This window comes from Trachypithecus francoisi, unplaced genomic scaffold (genome assembly GCF_009764315.1).
Source record: "Trachypithecus francoisi isolate TF-2019V2 unplaced genomic scaffold, Tfra_2.0 Lachesis_group6, whole genome shotgun sequence".
Lineage (NCBI taxonomy): Eukaryota > Metazoa > Chordata > Mammalia > Primates > Cercopithecidae > Trachypithecus > Trachypithecus francoisi.
Window position 1 is genome coordinate 19,694,808 of NW_022681471.1, and position 21,097 is coordinate 19,715,904.

Consider the following 21,097-nt stretch of genomic DNA (forward strand, 5'->3'; position numbering starts at 1 on the left):
GGCTGAGAAGAATGTATATTCTGTGTTGGGGTGTGGAGAGTTCTATAGATGTCTATTAGGTCCGCTTGGTGCAGAGATGAGTTCAATTCCTGGATATCCTGTGAACTTTCTGTCTCGTTGATCTGTCTAATGTTGACAGTGGAGTGTGAAGTCTCCCATTATTATTGTATGGGAGTCTAAGTCTCTTTGTAAGTCTCTAAGGACTTGCTTGATGAATCTGGGTGCTCCTGTATTGGGTGCATATATATTTAGGAGAGTTAGCTCTTCCTGTTGAATGATCCCTTCACCATTACGTAATGGCTTCTTTTTCTCTTTGATCTTTGATGGTTTAAAGTCTGTTTATCAGAGACTAGGATTGCAACCCCTTCTTTTTTTGTTCTCCTTGCTTGGTAGATCTTCCTCCATCCCTTATTTTGAGCCTATGTATGTCTCTGCATGTGAGATGGGTCTCCTGAATACAGCAGACTGATGGGTCTTGACTCTTTATCCAGTTTGCCAGTCTGTGTCTTTAATTGGACCATTTAGTCCATTTACATTAAAGTTAATATTGTTATGTGTGAACTTGATCCTGCCATTATGATATTAACTGGTTATTTTGCCTCAGATGATGCAGTTTCTTCTAGCCTCAATGGTCTTTACATTTTGGCATGTTTTTGCAATGGCTGGTACGGTTGTTCCTTTCACATTTAGGGCTTCCTTCAGGGTCTCTTGTAAGGCAGGCCTGGTGGTGACAAAATCTCTAAGCATTTGCTTGTCTGTAAAGGATTTTATTTCTCCTTCAGTTATGAAACTTAGTTTGGCTGGAATGAAATTCTGGGTTTAAAATTCTTTTCTTTAAGAATGTTGAATATTGGCCCCCACTCTCTTCTGGCTTATAGAGTTTCTTGAGAGATCTGCTGTTAGTCTGATGGGCTTCCCTTTGTGGGTAACCCGACCTTTCTCTCTGGCTGCCTTAAGATTTTTCCTTCATTTCAACTTTTGTGAATCTGGCAATTATGTGTCTTGGAGTTGCTCTTCTCGAGGAGTATCTTTGTGGTGTTCTCTGTATTTCCTGAATTTGAATGTTGGCTGGCCTACTAGGTTGGGGAAGTTCTCCTGGATGATATCCTGAAGAGTGTTTTCCAATGGTTCCATTTTCCCCCTCACTTTCAGGCACCCCAATCAGACGTCGATTTGGTCTTTTTACAGACCCCACACTTCTTGCAGGCTTTGTTCATTTCTTTCTTCTTTTTTCTTTAGGTTTCTCTTCTCGTTTCATTTCATTCATTTGATCCTCAATCGCTGATACTCTTTCTTCCAGTTGATCGAGTCGGTTACTGATGAAGCTTGTGCATTTGTCACGTATTTCTCGTGTCATGGTTTTCATCTCTGTCAATTTATTATGGCTTCTCTGCATTAATTATTCAGCTGTCAATTCTTCCACTCTTTTTTCAAGATTAGTTTCTTTGCGCTGGGTTCGTAATTCCTCCTTTAGCTCTGAGAAGTTTGATGGACTGAAGTCTTCTCTCATCTTGTCAAAGTCATTCTCCATCCAGCTTTGATCCGTTGCTGGCGATGAGCTGCGTTCCTTTGGAGGGGGGATGTGCTCTTATTTTTGAATTTCCAGCTTTTCTGCCCTGCTTTTTCCCATCTTTGTGGTTTTATCTGCCTCTGGTCTTTGAGATGGTGACGTACTGATGGGGTTTTGGTGTGGGTGTCCTTCTGTTTGTTAGTTTACCTTCTAACAGTCAGGATCCTCAGCTGTAGGTCTGTTGGAGATTGCTTGAGGTCCACCCCAGACCCTGTTTGCCTGGGTGTCAGCAGCAGAGGCTGCAGAAGATAGAATATGCTGAACAGCGAGTGTACCTGTCTGATTCTTGCTTTGGAAGCTTCCTTTCACGGGGTGTACTCCCCATGTGAGGTGTGGGGTGTCGGTCTTCCCCTAGGGGGGGATGTCCCAGTTAGGCTACTCAGGGTCAGGGACCCACTTAGCAGGCAGTCTGTCCATTCTCGGATCTAAACCTCCGTATTGGGAGATCCACTGCTCTCTCCAAGCTGCAGACAGAGTCGTTTGCGCATCTGCAGAGGTTTCTGCTGCTTTTTCTGTTGTTGCTGTTGTGTTGTTGTTGTTGTGTTGTTTAGCTGTGCCCTGTCCCCAGAGGTGGAGTCTACAGAGACAGGCAGGCCTCCTTGAGCTGCTGTGAGCTCCACCCAGTTCGAGCTTCCCAGCAGCTTTGTTTACCTACTTAAGCCTCAGCAATGGCGGGCGCCCCTCCCCAAGCCTGGCTGCTGTCTTGCCCTTAGATGGCAGACTGCTGTGCTAGCAATGAGGGAGGCTCCGTGGGCATGGGACTCTCCTGGCGAGGTGTGGGATATAATCTCGTGGTGTGCCCGTTTGCTAAGACCCTTGGTAAAGCGCAGTTTTGGGGTGGAGTTACCCGATTTTCCAGGTGTTGTGTGTCTCAGTTCCCTGGCTAGGGAACGGGATTCCCTTCCCCCTTGTCCTTCCCAGGGAGGCGATGCCTTGCCCTGCTTCAGCTCTCACTGGTCGGGCTGCAGCAGCTGACCACACCGATTGTCCGGCACTCCCTAGTGACATGTACCCAGTACCACCTCAGTTGAAAAGTGCAGAAATCCCCTGTCTTCTGTGTCGCCTCGCGTTGGGAGCTGGAGCCTGGAGCTGTTCCTATTCAGCCATCTTGCTCCGCCCCCCGATCCCTCTTTTCATACTGTCATTCATTATTCGCATGAACTTCGGCAGTACTACTTAGTACTGTGCAGACATATTTAAGCACAAATCTATCTTTCAACACAGGCTTATAGAGAAAAGACAATGGAAATAGGACTCTGCCCAAACCTGGATGCTCACTTTGGTATCGTAATTATTCCTGGGTAGTTTCCCACTCTTCCAGAGAGCTGACACCTTCTTTGAATGTTATTGTACCATGATGTTGCTTAAAACAATGCATTCGATTTTAGTCATCATCCAGTTGGCCTTGTTGACTCATGGTTTTTTCTACTTTAGTGGAAGTATTTCATGAAAGAGTTGGTATTTCTGCTTCTACAAATCCAGATGGCTCTCAAACCAGGAGGCAGTTGGCAACTTTGGGAAAAGAACTTGGCATTGTGATTTTACATGGGTTTAACAATCTTCTACTCTTTTGCTATGCAGTACCATCTGAATAAATGGATTTGCTGCCATCTTAGACAATTTGTACAACTATAGCATCACCAAGGAAACATTTCCATGGGGAAAAGGTAAAATTTAAGAGGAAACACACTCTGAAGAATTCTGAGCTCATCTTTTATAAAAGCTACAAGCAACCAGATCCACAAAGAAAGATTATGTGGTCAAATATGGCAGTAATGTCTAATTCTGATTACTGGTCTACTTCATAGTTGAGGCAGGACACTTAAACTCTACTATCAGTTTCCCTTGGGCACTTAAGAAATCTCAGCTGTAATAAGGCAAGGATTCCATTAGGGTCAGGTTTTTTTTTTTTTTTTTCCCCACAAGCACCCAGATTTGATTTGTGCCTGCTCTAAGGTGTAATCTCACAAATGTCTAGGTAGCCTTTAAGGACAAGTGAAGCTGTCGTTGGTCAATTCAGATACAAAGGCACAGTTTTGTGCAAAGCTCTACCCTGAAAATGACAAGAAAATAATAGGGAATATAAAGGCATAGAGAAAGCAATTATTCAATCAAATATGTGATCAAGCAACAAATATTTCCTGAGCATCTATTTTGTGTAAGACACCATATCTCTGCTAAGAGAGTTGGGGCCCTTCCAACAGAGGAGTTATAACTGAGTTGAAAAGCTAAAACATTATATATATATACATGCACACACACATACATATCTATCTATCTATATAATACACCACACACGCACACACACAAACTCATACACAATAGTTCAACGTGGTCCACAATCAGTGTCAAGTGATTGATATGAATTTAATGACCAATATATTTCAGAGGTACAAGAGAACATTTCTAATTAAGATGATCCAGAAGGCTTCTTACAGAGGGTAGGACTTGTACTAGGTAGGCACTGACAGTTGGATAAGACTTTGACAAGTGAAAGAAGAAGGGGAGCATGCTGGAAAAGGGAAATGAATGGTATGAGCACGGTGGTGAGGTAGGTAAGCACAGTGTCTTCAGAGAAAAGTAGTGGATCAGTATGGCTGAAATAGAAGACTTGTTTTGGGGAGTAGCACAAAATAGAAAGCTGAAGAGAGGAACCATGAGATCTGAGTTTGAAGGGATCCTCAAGATTATTATATCCAAGGCCTGCTCCTCTTATTCTTACCTAATTATTTTCACACAAACACAGCTTTCCCTAGTCTGCACCAATGTTTAACATACATTTTAGTAGTGGTTCTAGATTCCTAATAACTTTAGACACAGTAACTTCAGCATAGTAGTTAGAAATAGACTTTGGAGTTAGAGGCCTGGTAAACCACTTGCTAGACATTCAACTTTGGGTAAGTTTATCCTTTATTTCTTCATCTAGAAATGTGGGTAATAGTATACTCACAGTCAAGGGATGAAGAAAATGAGAAAGAAGGCTTGAAGGTGACAGTAAAGGAAGAAGAATCTGTAAAGTATATACCAAGAAAAGCAAAAGTAGAGAAAATACAAGAAGGGGGCACTGTTAATAGCATCAAATGAAACAAAGAGTTCAAGGTGGCTGCAACCTGCCAAAAGGTCACTAACTTTGACAATCTGAAGGTCACAGGTGACCTTTAAGAAATCAGTTTTAGTACAAAAGGAAAGAGGCAGTTTGTAGAAAACGGAAAGGTAGGAGGGATGGGAAAGGAAGGAAAAAAGGATGTGTAGTGTGGAACTGGATCTGCAAGCGAATATCCCTCCCTCATCTGCAGGGATGGAGAGGGAGAGAGATGGCTTTGACTCAGTGGAGCTACAGGGCCGAGTGATGCAATGACTGGACATGTAGCTTGGAAATGAAATGGTTGGTAGCTCCTGTGGGAACTTCCAACCCTAGCTTTCCTCTTTGCTACAGTGCAGGGAATGATGACAAAGGAAGAGGGAAGTTGCTACTCATGAAATATCTTCCCTCTTCCTTTTGTCTAGTACTGCAGAGGAAGAAAATAATATTATAAAGCTATCTGCCTATTTACAATATCACAAGATTGCTGCTGAACAATTATAAAAGACTCCTTGTATACTAAAATCTCAGTAATTTGGACTAGGTTAATTTGGAATTTGTGGTAATTTAACTGGGTTGGAGTTACCTTTGTCCTACTAACAAAGAAAAGGTTCTCTAAGCAAATAATGTGAACAAGATTTCAAGGGAGCTAATTTAGCCTGCCAGGGGCTTATTTCACCTATTTTAAAGAACATACTGTTTTTTAAGAGCTTCAGCATATTCATTATTTGAATGCAAATTGTTCTGCTAATTATAGATTAGCATAATCTACTGTTAAAATCCTATATCTGCAAGTTATTTTGCTCTCACTGAATATGCTCATTAGAAATAAAACTGCAATTCTTTAAAGTTAATTCACAATTCAGATTAATACATACTCCCTTTACCCACCCTCATGAGTTAACTGCAGTTCAGGAGGTATTACCCTAAACTGGCACATCACTTAACATGAATACAACGGAAAAACTAGTAGGTGATCATAAAGGTCTCAGAGCCAAAAGACATGTCTTAAAGTTGATGTTCTAAATCCTGTGCGCTCTATCCGTGGCAGGTTCCACTTAGAGCTGATTTAACTTTTACTTATACTAATCTGGCACATCAGCTTGGAGAGCTGGCTGGGTTTTGTTGTTGTTGTTGTTCTTAATTCAGTAGAAGGAGAAAAAGGGCTGCTACATGAAGGGACACTGAGGGGAATAAAAAGTGACTGTAGGCTGCAGAAAGGAGACAGGACATGTGTTAAACGTGGCTGTAATAACTAAAAGACCACCGCGGCGTAGAACAATTTAGTGTAGAGGTAAAAAACCTATATTCTTTAGTAAACCCTTAAAAATTTAAAAGTATTAGAGTGCAGTACTCTAATGACTAATGACTGGAATTATGCCCCTAAATGATCAAGCAAAGTTTAAATTATATTGAATACATGTCTTTAAAAGACAGATGAGTTTATACACATACACGCATGTGGTTTATACTCATAATGCTGAACCTAAAAATGTGAAACACGTTGATGATTTAAAACATGAAACTTATCATATAATAATGCTAATAAAATAGCAACATTAAGTGATTACTGTTTGTAGACACCATGCTAAGCACTTTACCTACATCATTTCGACTAACTGTCATAACAAATCCTAAGTCATAAGCTTTAGTATCACTTTTACTTTACAGTTGAAGAAAGTGAAACTCAGAGAGGTTAAGCAAATAACTCCAGGCCACAGAAAGAGATAAAACCAGGATTAGAACTCAGGCCAGTTCCTTGGCTATACACCATGCCTTTCCATGCTCCAGAAAATACAGCTCTCTAAGAATCACTTATTTCTTGAGGGCTACATATAACTAATGTTTTACTGTATTTTTATTTTCCAAACTCATATTTAACAAATATCTTTATTTATAAGCAGCAATCTGTGATCTAAGAGTCAGAAATGATACGTTTGTAAACATGCTCCATTTCATAAGCTGAAAGTAAAAAGTAATAATAAAAAACAAAACAAAGAAAAAGTGATGAACATGTCTGTTATGTCCATCCCCAAATCTCAGATGTTTCTATATACTACAGATTCTACTTCTAAATGAATAACCATGCAGAGAGATAAAATTGTAAAATATCAAATGATCAGTTAAGATCTGGCTCCCCTATTGTTTCCTCTCTCCTTTTGGAAAAAAAAAAAAGAAAGAAACATTAAGATGAGAATAGGCCAATGGGACATGAGGGATTGGGGTAGGAGAAATTGCAAGGGAGGCTAAAAGCTCAGTTGGGCTGTTATAGAGGGTTTAGAAGAATCTGTTTGCCAACTGTTCTAAGAGAATTATAACAGCATAAAACACATGTAGGCATAGTGGGTATTGAGGGGAACAGGGGTAGAGGTGGGCAGATGCAAATATATGCAGTTATCTGTATTAGAAGCAAAAGTGAGGATGGTCTGCCACATGTACATACAAAGACAAATGCACAGTGAAACCATTCACTCATGCAATTCCTTCTACCTAAATCGATGCTCTTTACTCATCTCTTGTCTCAAGCCTACCAATTCTTCAAGGATGAGCTAAAAATGGCACTTCTGCGATGAAGTGTTCTATAATCCCTAAGGCAGAATTAAATTCTTCCTCATTTATGCTCTCATCGGTTTTTCGCTCTTTACACATTTGCCACAGCACTGATGATATTCTATCTAATTATCAGAGTTATTCGTGTATGTGCTTTTTCCTCCTTCAATCCCATAATGAATTCCATGAGGACAGGGGACTCTTTCTCATTTCTTTAGTTCCTACAAACCCTAGCATAGTATGTGACCTGCCACATACTAGGCTCTGGGAAAATGTTGACTCTGGCACTGGCTTAAGACAGTGCATTATCACCTAGCTTACCTGAAGGAGTATTTGTTCTCTTTCTTTTCTTGCTTGATTCCCCTCCATTCTCAATGAGGCCTTCTGTGACCAGAGGGCCACTGGCACTACCAAACTGCAGGGGCTCGTTGTTGTTGGCAGGGTCAAAGGGCAGCTGGTTCAATCCTAAAGAAGAAAAAGAAAGCCAAAGTCCAGATTCCATTAAGGACTGGGATCGTCTCCAGATTTTATTATATGAGCCACTAGTGGAAAACCTTTTAAATCTTAAGAGCGTAGGAGAAACAGGTGAATTCCTTAAAGACAGTTGCCTTCTGTAATTTTTACAGATCTTTTTGGTAAGTACAGAATTAAAATATAAGACTGTGGCTCTGTCATTTGTAAGATCCCTCCTGTTTCTGTGGCAACTTAACATTTTTAGCCATAAGCTAGCAACTGTCTTCTACTTCCTCCCTTAAGGAGATAGGACCCTCATTAAATGTGACTATGGTTGGACCCACTGTTCCTTGTAAAAAGCTTGGCTTTACATTCCTTGGATTATCTCCTGACATTTTACCATTCTTTCATTACAAGGTATGTTGAACTGATGCAGATATAATCATCAGACTATCCTGTGTCAAAGTCACTTCTGACAGTAATATAGGGGTCTCTAAAATCAGAAAACCGTAACTCCATGGCAAATGAGAAAAGGAAACAAATATATAGAAATTGCAAGGGGGTTATTTAGTAGCTGGAGCAATGGGGAGTTATGACCTAGATTTTGGTAACGTTAATCTCGTTCTCTTCAAATAATATTAGAAGCATGGTCACTTTGCTCGTCACTGCTGCACCATATAAAATGGCGAAAGGTATTTTCTACTCTCCAAGTCTTACACGGTTCAATCAGGGGCAAGCAGAGACAGTTCTTACTCCTCTGGCAGCAGCACCTGGAATTTCAAGTGTTTCAATTAAACTTCATGAAATGTGAAATCAAAAGCTTTTTTAAAGCCCAAGTTAAGACATCTCCTGTAAGCCTTTTCTCCACTGGTTCTCTAATCCTATCAAAGAGGGGGAAGTCAGGTTGGTCTGAAAGAGCAAACTCTTTTTTTTTTTTTTTTTTTTTTTGGAGATGGTCTCTTGCTGGAGTGCAGTGGTGTGCCGATCTTGGTTCACTGCAACCTTTGCCTACCTGGTTTAAGCGATCCTCCTGCCTCAGCCCCCCTAGTAGCTGGGATTACAGGCATGTGCCACCATGCTTGGCTAATTTTTATATTTTAATACAGATGAGGTTTTGCCATGTTGGCCAGGCTCGTCTCAAACTCCTTACCTCAGGTGATCCACCCACCTCGGCCTCCCAAAGTGCTGGGATTACAAGCGTGAACCACCATGCCCAGCCCATAGCTCATGCTTTAACTCCCAAATTTTCTATGGCCCATAGCTGTACAATTCTTGAGGCAATGTTGTAAATTGTCAAAAAAAACAAAACAAAACAAAACAAAACAAAACAAAACTTGAAATCCAGTCAGCTAAAGGTCAATCAAGTTTCAATAAAATGAATGCTAAGATTCTAATGAGCTGGCATGGTGGCTCATGCCTGTAATCCCAGCACTTTGGGAGGCCAAGGCAGGCAGATCACCTGAAGTTGGGAGTTCGAGACCAGCCTGACCAACATGGAGAAACCCCGTCTCTACTAAAAATACAAAATGAGCTGGGCGTGGTGGCGCATGCCTGTAATCCCAGCTACTTGGGAGGCTGAGGCAGGAGAATCGCTTGCACCCGGTAGGCGGAGGTTGCGGTGAGCTGAGATCGCGCCATTGTGCTCCAGCCTTGGCAACAAGAGCGAAACTCCATCTCAAAAAAAAAAAAAAAAGAAATGACATAAATTATTATTTATAATAAAGAGTATCCTCCTGTTAATGTTTTCAGCCCACATAACAAGTACTGTTTTTCAGCAATCAGACTCCACTTGGATCACCTCCATTAAATGTCTTCTGGGACTTGTCAAACATTCTTCCTTACATCATGTGAGTAACTAAGTGAAAGAATAAAACTTGCTTCTGGATCTTAAGTGACTGTTCACTGCATCATATACATGTTCTATTAAATCCCTACAATGACTAGAACTAAAGAAACAAACATGAATTGCTATGTACTAAAAAAAATTGAGATCATGACCAAGACTATTTAAAAAGAAGACTGGATATTTATTCCATTTACAAATGAAGATTCTTCTTGTACCTGATTAGTCTCAGAGTCAAATATGATTAATATACTAGTCCAAAACTTTTCTTGGAATTTCTGCAATATACTGATCAAAACAAGTTCCATGGAAGATAGAATAGCATAGTGGAAAGATCCCAACAGACGGAGATTCAAATCCTGGTTATCCTTTACTAAGTGATAGCTTTTGGCAAGTCATGTAGTCTCTCTTAGTCTTGGTTTCATAATGTATAAAAGAGAGTGATAACACACCTAAGGCTGTGGCAAAGACAAACAAATACATATTTATGAGAATTACATTATTCGAAGTGAATTAAAACAAACTTTTCCCCTATAAACTTGAAAGCTCTTCTAAAGAGGAAACTTCCCTCTCTCCCTCCCTCCCATAATTGTATTATTGGTGCCTAGTACCATACCTTGAGCACTCAAATGAATTAATCCTTAATTGGATGGGGGTAGATGATTCATTCTTTTAACCCATGTAATTAAAGAACTGACAGCTGATAATCAAGAATTAATGCTACAACTTAAAAGTTCTGATGCTGATTATATCAACATTACTTAAAATAATTAGATTCTTTTTTTTTTTTTTTTTTTTTTTGAGACGGAGTCTCGCTCTGCCGCCCAGGCTGGAGTGCAGTGGCCGGATCTCAGCTGACTGCAAGCTCCGCCTCCCAGGTTCACGCCATTCTCCTGCCTCAGCCTCCCAAGCAGCTGGGACTACAGGCGCCCGCCATGTCGCCCGGCTAGTTTTTTGTATTTTTTAGTAGAGACGGGGTTTCACCATGTTAGCCAGGATGGTCTCGATCTCCTGACCTCGTGATCCGCCCGTCTCGGCCTCCCAAAGTGCTGGGATTACAGGCTTGAGCCACCGCGCCCAGCCGGCAAAATAATTAGATTCTAAATGCATCTCCGTCATTTCAGTACTATACTGCAGAATGGTAAAATGCTGATGAAAATGAATGTTCAGGGATTAGGAGGTTCTGATTAATGATGGTTAATAAGAAAAACTTCTATTTTTGTTTTGCATTTGATAATTGTACAGAATAATATATAGTCCATTTCCCTGACTTATTAAGTAGATGACTGAGGATTTTCTGGATCTTCGGAGCCACAATTTGCAGAAGGACGTTAATAAGAGTACCTAACTCACAAGACTGCTAAAAATATTAAATGAGATTATATATGTAGAACATTCAGCATAACGTCTGGCACACAGTAGACGTTCAATAAGTATTAACTACTACTATTATAATATTGAATTTCCATTTTTATTTCTAGTTACTGATGTGCAATGTGAGGAGATTGTTCTGAATCTGCCCTGATCCAAGGATATACCCTGCTTTCTCCATTGAACCTTTTCATTCCTGTTTGTACCTTTTTCTAAAAGTTGAAGGAATCCAGGGGAAAAAAATCTAATGAGTTAGAGATGTTCAGTCATAGATATCTTATTATAATTATGCTTGCCCTTTCTTTAGACCCATATGGTAACCTTAGGGATATAGGCATTTTATTAATCACACTAATGTACAGATTTCTGGCACCAAATAAGACTGAGATTTCAAGTACTTTCTGTGTATCCACCTCATATATGATCCAGATATGTGAAAATCATGACAATTCAGTACAACATTTCAGGCCTCATTTTTTTATAGAGAAAGATCTCATATGGAGGGGGGACATCTCACTCAGTAAGCTGACTTGCTGAACACAAACCCATATTTTATATCATCCAATACCCAATACAGTCTCCAAAGATTTGTAGTTCAAGAGCAAGGATGATAGAGACAGCAAAATCCTACAACACCAGTGCTTCCTAGCTACTTTTACTGTTTTGTTTCATTCCTTCCATAAGACAGCACCAAATAAACCAACAGGTATTTAAAGGGTCTTTTTTGTGTCATGTATATATGACCCAGGTCACATGCTATTTTAAGTAAACTAGCCCCATTAAAATTATTAAATATTAAAAAAGAAAACCACCACTTTAATTCCAAGAATTCTTATTGTTGAAATTTCAATTATGACATAAATGTAAAAATATTGGCAATTACCATATTGTAATCCTCACCCAAACTACAGAATTTATCTTTAAATCTCTTACGGAAGCAATTTCTACCATTTTTTCTAGATATGATGAAACTGAAAAAAATCAGATTTGGAAGAAAGTTTTGAGGTTATCTAGTTCATTCTTCTATGCAAGACAGGAATTTTATCAGTAGAATTCCTGACAGGCCTAAATCCAGGGGCACTTCTTAGCCTGGGACCCATTCCTTGCTGGGCTCCTAGGCATTCAGCTTACTTTTAAAAACTACCACTTACTCTATTTTGGGAGTTCCTTTTATTTCCCTAAAACAGCTTCTTGCTTATATTACCTAAAATGAAGACATAGGATGTCTAACTTTTAAAGGTTTCTACTGATAATCACTGTAAGAAAAACAAATGAGAGAGTAACAGATAACTAACAAAGTCAGAAATTGTTCAAAGTCTTATGCATTCCTCACAGCCCTTGCCCTTTTATTTCTGAGGATAAATTTAATAAAACCTCTTACTTTGTTCATTTGTTTTCCTCACATCTCCTCATCCCTCCAGCCCACAAAATTTACGGTTTGTCCAAAGGGAAGCACAAATTGTTAAAATAAAGACAAATAGGTAATAAACACGGGTGTTACAGATTTCTACTATTTCTGTATCTTATGTTCACAATAAACAAATCCATGTGGTAACGTAATCTCATCTAAAACCAAGGTTACTGGTGTAGACAGCTGACCAGCTGTTATTTCATGTCATGTTGAAATGCTGATTATCTGACTCCATAACACATATAAGGCTGCTTTAGAAAGTATGTATATTGGGAAAGGGTGGGGGTAGGGTTCCTTAGAGAATGACACTTCTCATCTAATGGAACTAGGGGTTAAACATCTCAGAATGAAGTGTGATTCTCAGTGAATACTCCAATCTGCAGGTCAAGGAGTCCACATGCAATGTTATGTCTGCCATACAGATGCAAATGATTCGTGGGCTTTGAGGAAAGCACTAAAGAATTTTCATGATTCTTGTGTGAGAAGATCAATAATCTCTTTGTGCCCAGCTGCTGGAACAGTTACTGTCACAATCCACTTTACATAGCTGTCCACTATCAGGTCAAATTAGGACCAGCCTTCATGATGCAATCTAATACTTTTAATGATTGCCCCAGGTTGTAATACCAAAATGTGACCCTGTGAGTGTATGCCACTTTTTATCTGCAGCTGTGGCTCAGAGACTGTATAACGCTAGCGAAAAGAAACACAATTCCACCCTGGATTAGTCTGCTTTAAAAGAAAATGGCTAAAATCTTGAGAAATCTGATAAATTCAAATTAAGGCAACAATCTCACACAGAAATTGATGTTGAAAAAATAAATATCAGTACTTGGCAATAAGAACAGTGTAGCTAATTTGTCTATAAAACAAATTTCTATAACCTAATTCTTATTTTCCAAATGACTTCAATTTCAAATCGGATATGGGACTCCATGTTGGGAGATGAGGGTCTCCAAATTAGTTTTCAATTCAAAACTTTTGGAGAAATAAGGGATTAAGATAATGGCTAGGCCCTTAATGTTCTGCCAGGTGCTTTTGCAGGATTTATCCATCTCTGGAGGCTCCTCCTCACTTTCATTCACCCTTCCTGCTTCCTCAGTCTAGGCCTCAAAACCTCTGACTCCACATTTGTAGCTCTCACTACCCAGCCATTCCACCTGCTACTTCTGAGGAATATTTACAATGTCCAAAAGAGCTGGACTGCAATATTACTCTTCAGCCACAGGGCTTAGCAGCCAAAACAACTGAACAGTGCCAGGTCTTAACTGATGTCAAACAAATGAAACCTACTTTGTCAATTTCATGAGTTCAATATTCTAACCTGTTTAGCTGAAGCAAGGGTAATTGTATGAGTTACAATTAATGGGTAAGTAAAGGTAATGAGGAAGAAGTGAGAAAGAAAAGGGAAAAGTCCTTTTTGGAAGCACTAAGGGGCTTGCTTGAATGGTGGTACACAAACTTTCAAAGCCTAATTTACCTTTAAGTCGCCATTTTCAAGGTGGGATACAGGTCATAGACCAATTTTCATTGGCAGTGATCCTTCAGCAACTTTTAATGACTCCCCAATCTACTTGATCATGGCACTAAAGTCTCTCATAACAAGGCCGCATCCATTTCAGGCCTTGTCTCCCACTATGCCCTAGCTTATACTTCTACCCCAATACTTCTCAGACTTTTTAATGTGGACATGTGTTCCCTGAGGAGCTTGTAAAAGTGCAGATTCTAATTTAGTAAATCTGAGTTGTGGTCTGCTTTTTATGTTCCCAGATGATGCTAATCCTGCTGGTGTGGCAATCACACTTTGAGTCAAAAGGGCTGGCACTCAAGCAAAATGGGACTACAGCATTCACTGAATCCATCCAGTACTTTCCTACCTCCATACCTTTGGCTCACACTGCTCCTCCACCTGCTTCTTAATTTTCAATATTGAAAATATCATTCTTCCTTTAGGGTTTATCTCAGATGCTATTTCCTTCACGGTGTCTTTCCTTATTTACCTCTACCCAAACCAATACATACACAGCAATAGAGAGGGGAACTACCCATCAGGGGAACTACTATTCATTGGTTGTTTAGAATGTGTTCGTTTACAAACATTATCCCTTTATTTTATTTTCTAATTACTATTTTTATTTTACAACAAGGAATGGGAAACTTACAGAGTTGAAGTAAATTTCTCAAGGTCACACAAGGAATTCAGGCTTTTTGTTTTTCCCTTCTGTGGTGAACAGGGTCTCACTATGTTGCCCAGGCAGGTAATTCCTGGGCTCAAGCTATCCTTCTGCCTCTGTCTCCCTAAGTGCTGGGATTACAGGCATGAGCCGCCGTGCCTGGCCTCAGGCTTTTTCAATTATAAAATACTAGTCTGACTCTCCTTGAATGTTAGCCTATACTTTTCCTGAGCCTTTTAGAACATGCCTTGTGTTACACTTCTTTGGGTATTCTGTCTTAGCCTACCTTCCCTCCTGCCTTACCCCACTCCCACTTAGTGGTAAACTCCTTGAGGACAGACTTTACGCCTCAGTCATTTTTTAGTCTCTCCTCCACCAAGATGTGGCACAGTGCCTTGTACTATATTGTAAGCACTCCAGAAATGAGTATTGAACTGAACTCAGCTACAATTTGGGATATAGCATGGATAGTCTCTGACTTACGATGGTTCAACTTATGATTTTTCAACTTTATGATGTGAAAGTGATAGACATTCAGTAGAAACCAGTAGAAACCATACTTCTCTTACCATGCTGAGCAGTAGCAGTCAGCTACAGCTCCCAGTCAGTCACAAATTTTTGACTTATGATATTTTCAATTTTCAATGGGTTTATTGGGATGTAACTACATAATAAGTCAAGGTGTATCTGTAGTTGTGTTTCCCATCCCAGGCACCAGCTGACCTGCTGCTGGAGCTGTCATGAAAGAAGAAGGAAGTAAGGTTTATGGGTTCCTTCAGCATTCCTGGTATCTTCTTCATCTTAGGATTCCTGAAGCCTGGGGAGTGGTGGTAGACAATCACACGCTCCACTCCTAATCTTGTATCTGCATAATTTCATTCTCTTTCTGAGGGGCAAAACAGACCTTCCACTGACCAAGACCCTTAAAATAGATCCCATAAATGGATCTTCTGTTAATTGTTCTATGTACATCAGGTTACATGTCCCATTTTACAAACTACAGTTAAGAAAAGGCAATCTCTACCCAGTCTACCACTGATGGGCATTTAAGTTGATTCCATGTCTTTGATATGTGGTACACATACACCATGGAATACTATGCAGTCATAAAAAAGAATGAGATCATGTCCTTTGCAGGAACATGGATAGAGCTAGAGGCCATTATCCTTAGCAAACTCACACAGGAACAGAAAACCAAATACTGTATGTTCTCAGTTATAAGTGGAAGCTAAATGATGAGAACGCATGGATACATAGAGGGGAACAACAGATAATGGGGCTTACTTGAGGGTGGAGGATAGAAGGAGGGAGAGAATCAAGACAAACAAATAAAGGGTACTATGCTTAATACCTGAGTAATGAAATCATCTGTACAACAAACTCCCATGACATGTTTACCCCTGTAACAAACCTACACATGTACTGCTAAACTTAAACATTTTAAAAAAAGAAAAGGCAATCTCTGGAGATGAACTATCCAATACAGTAGCCGCTAGCCATATGTAGCTCTTTAAATTAATTAAAATGGAATAAAATGAAAAGTTCAGGCCGGGTATGGTGGCTCATGCCTGTAATCCCAACACTTTGGGAGGCCAAGGCAGGCAGATCATGAGGTCGGGAATTCAAGAGCACCCTGACCAACATGGTGAAACCCTGTCTGTACTAAAAATACAAAAAATAGCCAGGCGTGGTGGCGGGCGTCTGTAATCCCAGCTACTCAGGAGGCTGAGGCAGGAGAATCACTCGAACCCGGGTGGCAGAGGTTGCAGTGAGCTGAGATCGCACCACTGCATTCCAGCCTGGGCTGACACAGCAAGGCTCCATCTCAGGGAAAAAAAAAAAAAAAAAAAAGAAAGAAAAAAATGAAAAGTTCAGTTGCTCAGTTGCACTAGTCACATTTCAAGTGCTCATAGTTACATGTAGGTAGTGGCTGCTGTATTGGACAGCATAGCTATAGAACATTTCAATCATCCCAGAAACTTCTGCTGGACAGTGCTGCTCTAGCATTAGATCTGCATTCAAAGCCACATCTGCAACTTACTAGGTGTGCCACTTACTAAGTGTGCCACTTACAAGGTGTATAAAACAGGTCACTTGATCTCTCTCAGACTGTTTCTGCACTGTAAAATGGGGATGATAATGCCCCCCTTACAGCAAAGTGAGGAAAATTAAATAAGGGATTGTTTGTTTAAGGTCTAGCACATGTTGGACGCTAAACAAACGTTAACACCCTTCTAACCCAATGGGGGGTTTATATAAATTTGCCTCAAAAATGGAATAAGAACATTTGAGTAGTGTGGCTCCTTTGGCCTCCAGGCTACAGTCTATTTACAGCTTGGAAGATGTTAGCTTTGCATTCCTCTTCTAACTTACTTTTTCTTAATAACACAAAGCCATTAAAGTAAATCATGAATAAATAATGCTGGGAGTAGTCAGTGATTGCTCTTTGCTTGGACTCTGTTAGGAGACCATATTCATCACTACCTTGAACTTTCCAACATGAAAGAACCACATTTTCCCCTAACAATGGAAATGTCTCCTCCCAAATCTTTCAGGAATGCTCTGTTCCATCTGGTACTATCAGAACACTCTAGCAGTGACACTACAGCTGGACTAGAGAAGTATCATTTCTCTCTAAATCCATATTTTCCTATACTCGGAATGTTCTCTGTGTTTTTCCTGTGGGGTTGACATCTCCCAGGCCTGGTAAAGGGTGAATTATTCGAGAAAAGTTTGAACTAAATCTGTTAAGGTGTTTGTGTTCCGTGAGCAGAAAAGCAAAATACATATATCCAACTTCAAGAAGAAGAACACTTCAGGACTTTTTCCCCTGTCCAATTTAAGGCTTGGGAAACACAGCAAAATCACATTCCTCATTGAAAACAAAGTTCAAAAAAATGTTGATTTGATAGAACAGTTCAAAGTGACAGATGGTAGATGGGTGATCTATCATTTTCCTTAGAATAAAGTCTGTCTGGCAGTCTTCAGAGGAACTGAGAAGAGAAAGCCTTATTTTGCTGTAGTTTAGCCCTGGGAACAGTTACAGCAGCTACCCTTTCTCTCCACATCTTTGGGGGTAGGGGATTGGAAAGATAGTGATTCATCAGTGCCTGCTTTGAGCTGGCTCTAGGCCATGCTGTAATTCCTGTTGACCAATTTTCCACCTGAGTGACAGGAAAAGGGCAGGTTCCTAACACACTGACCATTAGGTTATCTGTTGAGTACTTCCCTGAGAATGTGCCCAGAGGTACTCTATTATGGTTGTCTCTGTCTAAATAAAATAAATAATTGCAGATTTCAGAGCCTGAGGACAGAGAGTTGTTCTAGTATTGAAATTGGAGTCTATCTTGTCAGATCTGTAATGAGGTCTTCCCTTCAGGCTGATTGATTTCATAAAGCTGAGGCAATTATCAAAAGCAAGCACAGTTCTCCCTGCAGAAACCACTCTACTGGTTTTGAAAACTAGCTTGTCAGCCAGATCTGGTCAGGAGCCTAGGCTGAGCCAGCTCTTTCAGTAGGAACAGTTACTACACACAGAGAACATGAATTTCTGCTAATAGATTATTAAGATGCCAGTAAATAAGTTGTAAACAAGGTTCAGCAAAATAATTTCACACGCTGTGAGTGAATGAAAATTGAAGTTGCTGTCAAATAAATCTGCATTTTAGTGTAAGATGTTTTGAAGGACAGAGTGAGAGCTGGTCTTTTGGTCTTTGGAGAGTTAATTTTATCAATTAATGCTAGAAGGATATTGGTATCCTTTAAGACTGATGCACTGCATGAATAACATTTGTAGCTTTGCTTTTCCCAAAATGTACACACTAATTTCACCAGATTTCCTTTCTTTGTTTATTCAGCCTTCATTAACTATTTATCCAATCACTATGCTACAATTTTAATTACCTTCTAATTAACCAATGATGAGTTTGTGATTTAGCATTCCCTAAACATAGAACTACATAAATATGGTCAATCTTCATTTACATATTCAAAATTTTTATCCTCCCTCCTTGCTCCCACCCCGTTAATTTTGCTATGCTGTGTCACTAATGTTCTGGAATTATGCTTTCTGCATTCCTAATCTCTTAGCCCCATTTGGGCTAATTTTTCAAGAATGTATGAGAAATAACCCTTGCTGTTGGCTATGAAATTAAACACACAGGAGCAAACAGAGGTTCTTGTAATATGTTAATGCATCTTTAAAGATCCATATTTTTCCTATAACAGTTCCTCCCAGGAGTATCAATACAAGGTGTTGACAAGTGATTAACTCCTTTAGAGAAGTCCCTGCCTAAGCTGAAGTCAAACCTACTACTAGGAAAACTAGAATCTGCTCCTTGAGAAGTCAGCATGACTGTAAAGGAGAAAGCCTGCAAAAAATAACTAATCTGTGTCTGAAACAACTCCTACCATTGCTGTTGTATATAAAAAAGTAGAATCTTAATTTTGCTCCAGTCTGGATTTTAATTGAGGCATTCAATACATATAGGAATAAACAAACCAATAAATTAATATTGACTGATAGTTTCTCTCTTTATTGTCCAATTCATTCCAACAGTTCTGGGTGCCTTGACAGTATGTAAAGCTTGAGAATTTTAGGACTTAATAAGATAGTCTTTTTTCCTCAAGAAGACAACAAACAGAAAGAAAGGCAGATACATACAAAGAAAATCTGACCCAAATTATTGTACCAGCTTCAGCTCTTGCCAATTCCCCTAAGTACCCTTTGCTTCATTCATGCCAAAATTCTCAAAATTCCTCAAACATGTTAAGCCCTGTCATGTCTGTGTGCTTCTGTACATACCATCTCCTCTGCTTAACATATAACTTTTCCTTTTTCCACCTGGAGAACTTTTATTCATCCTTCAAAACTCTGCTCAAATGTCACCTCTTCAGTGAAGTTTTACCTAACCCCCAAAAGCTTTCTTCACAGGAGTACACAGAGCCTTATCAGACCACTTATGGTAGGATCTTAGAGTTCATTCTAATATGTGTGTGCATGTGTGTGTGTGTGTTCTGGGTGGGGTGCTGTCACCATCTGATTTGTGCCTTAGAAAGATCACTCATATGGCATGATGAAGGATGCACTGGAGGTGAGAAGACACCGGAGGCAGAGAGACCAGTTAGAAGAAAACCATAATGACACAATGAAGAGATGACAGTCACATGAACTCAGACAGTGAAGTGGGATGAAAAGAAATGAATGGATTTCAGAGATATTCAGGAAATATAATCATCTGGATTTCATGTATAATTGGATCTGGGAGTTGAGGAGAAGAGAGGAGTCCGAGATGACTCCATGAAAAAATTCTTAAGCCAGAGTCCCAAAAATCCTGCAACATTTGTGGGTTCAGTATGAGAAAAAGCACAATCCAATGGAAGCATATCCATAAATCCACACTCAAAAATAAAACTGCTTCCAATCTCTATTTACCATGGCATAAAGGCTGCCAGGAAACAGCAGTAAATGGCTTACACTTGACCTTTACTAGGTATTCTTAACAAAGCTTGTCAAAAGATATCAATTCATTCAGAAAAGAGTGTAATTGTCTAAGAGGCAGAATAACATAGTATTGGGATAAAGATGGTGAACAGCATTTTCATAATAGGTCTCAGACTTGGTTTATTTTGTCTATAGCATTCACTGACAAAAGACAAAAGTGTTTTTGAAGGTCAGAAATACTTAATAGATTCCTTTGCTTTCTCCTTTCATCCTTCTCCCTTGCCTCCTCCCAAACAACTCCTTAAATTTTTATTAGAAAATCTTAACATTTTAATAACAGTATTCTTTTTGTTATTATAGTCTGTTGGATTAAGCTAACAATTCTCCTTTTAACAATACTCAAAGAAAGGTTTCAACAATTAATGCTATGTTGTTTTTCTCCTTGCCAAATAATATAGCAATGTAATTGTCTCCTGGAGAAGAAGCACTCTAATCATCTTTAACTTTAAAGTAAATTCATTTCAGGAAGATGCTCTGTGACAAACAATTGACAGGGCAAATCAGGGCTCCTAGGAGATTGCAAAGTGATGGATTGAGTTGAAGAGAATGCCACAGCCCAATTCAATTCCATGAACATTTTCAACTTAAGAGTGTCTCTGCAACAAAATAGCACTGTATGAGAGTTAAAATCATGTTACATTACATTGTGGGAGGCAGGACTTAAACACTGCACAGATTCTTAACACCTAAGAGTTCTAGGCACTCCAGAGGCAGCAAAAGTACAAGCCAATTTATCTGATTAAAAAATAGAGGAAACTATTGTACCAGGCAAAATCAGACTGTAAAATCATAGTAACTTTCCAAAAAATGCCTTTAAGAAGCTGAGATCAGAAAAGACCAAAACATTCTCTCAATCCAATTGATGTCACTAGGATCTTGGAATGGGTCTCAATGCCAAGGTATTACTCTTATTTGGAAGATCACTTCCACTTTCATTCCCTTCCTAATTGAATCTGTCTCCATCTTCCATTGTGTTTGTTCCATTATTATTTTTTAGACTCTCCTGCCCCGCCCCGATGTTAGGCTTGGGGAAACTCATCCTTTGGAGACAGATTTGGATTAGTAAATTTACAGGCTTGACGATTTACAGGCTCAGAATTTCCTGGAAATTGGCCACTTGCCTGAGATGATAGGGGAAGG

At 39.6% G+C, this 21,097-nt stretch overlaps 1 protein-coding gene across 1 annotated transcript in view; it reads right to left on the minus strand.

The window, feature by feature from the left end:
- ENOX2 (ecto-NOX disulfide-thiol exchanger 2) overlaps positions 1-21,097 on the minus strand; it is a 334,982-nt gene that overhangs the window by 184,749 nt on the left and 129,136 nt on the right. Inside the window, 1 exon segment of the mRNA XM_033201081.1 lies at positions 7,524-7,667. The gene's annotated coding sequence lies outside the window, so the exon portion shown is untranslated.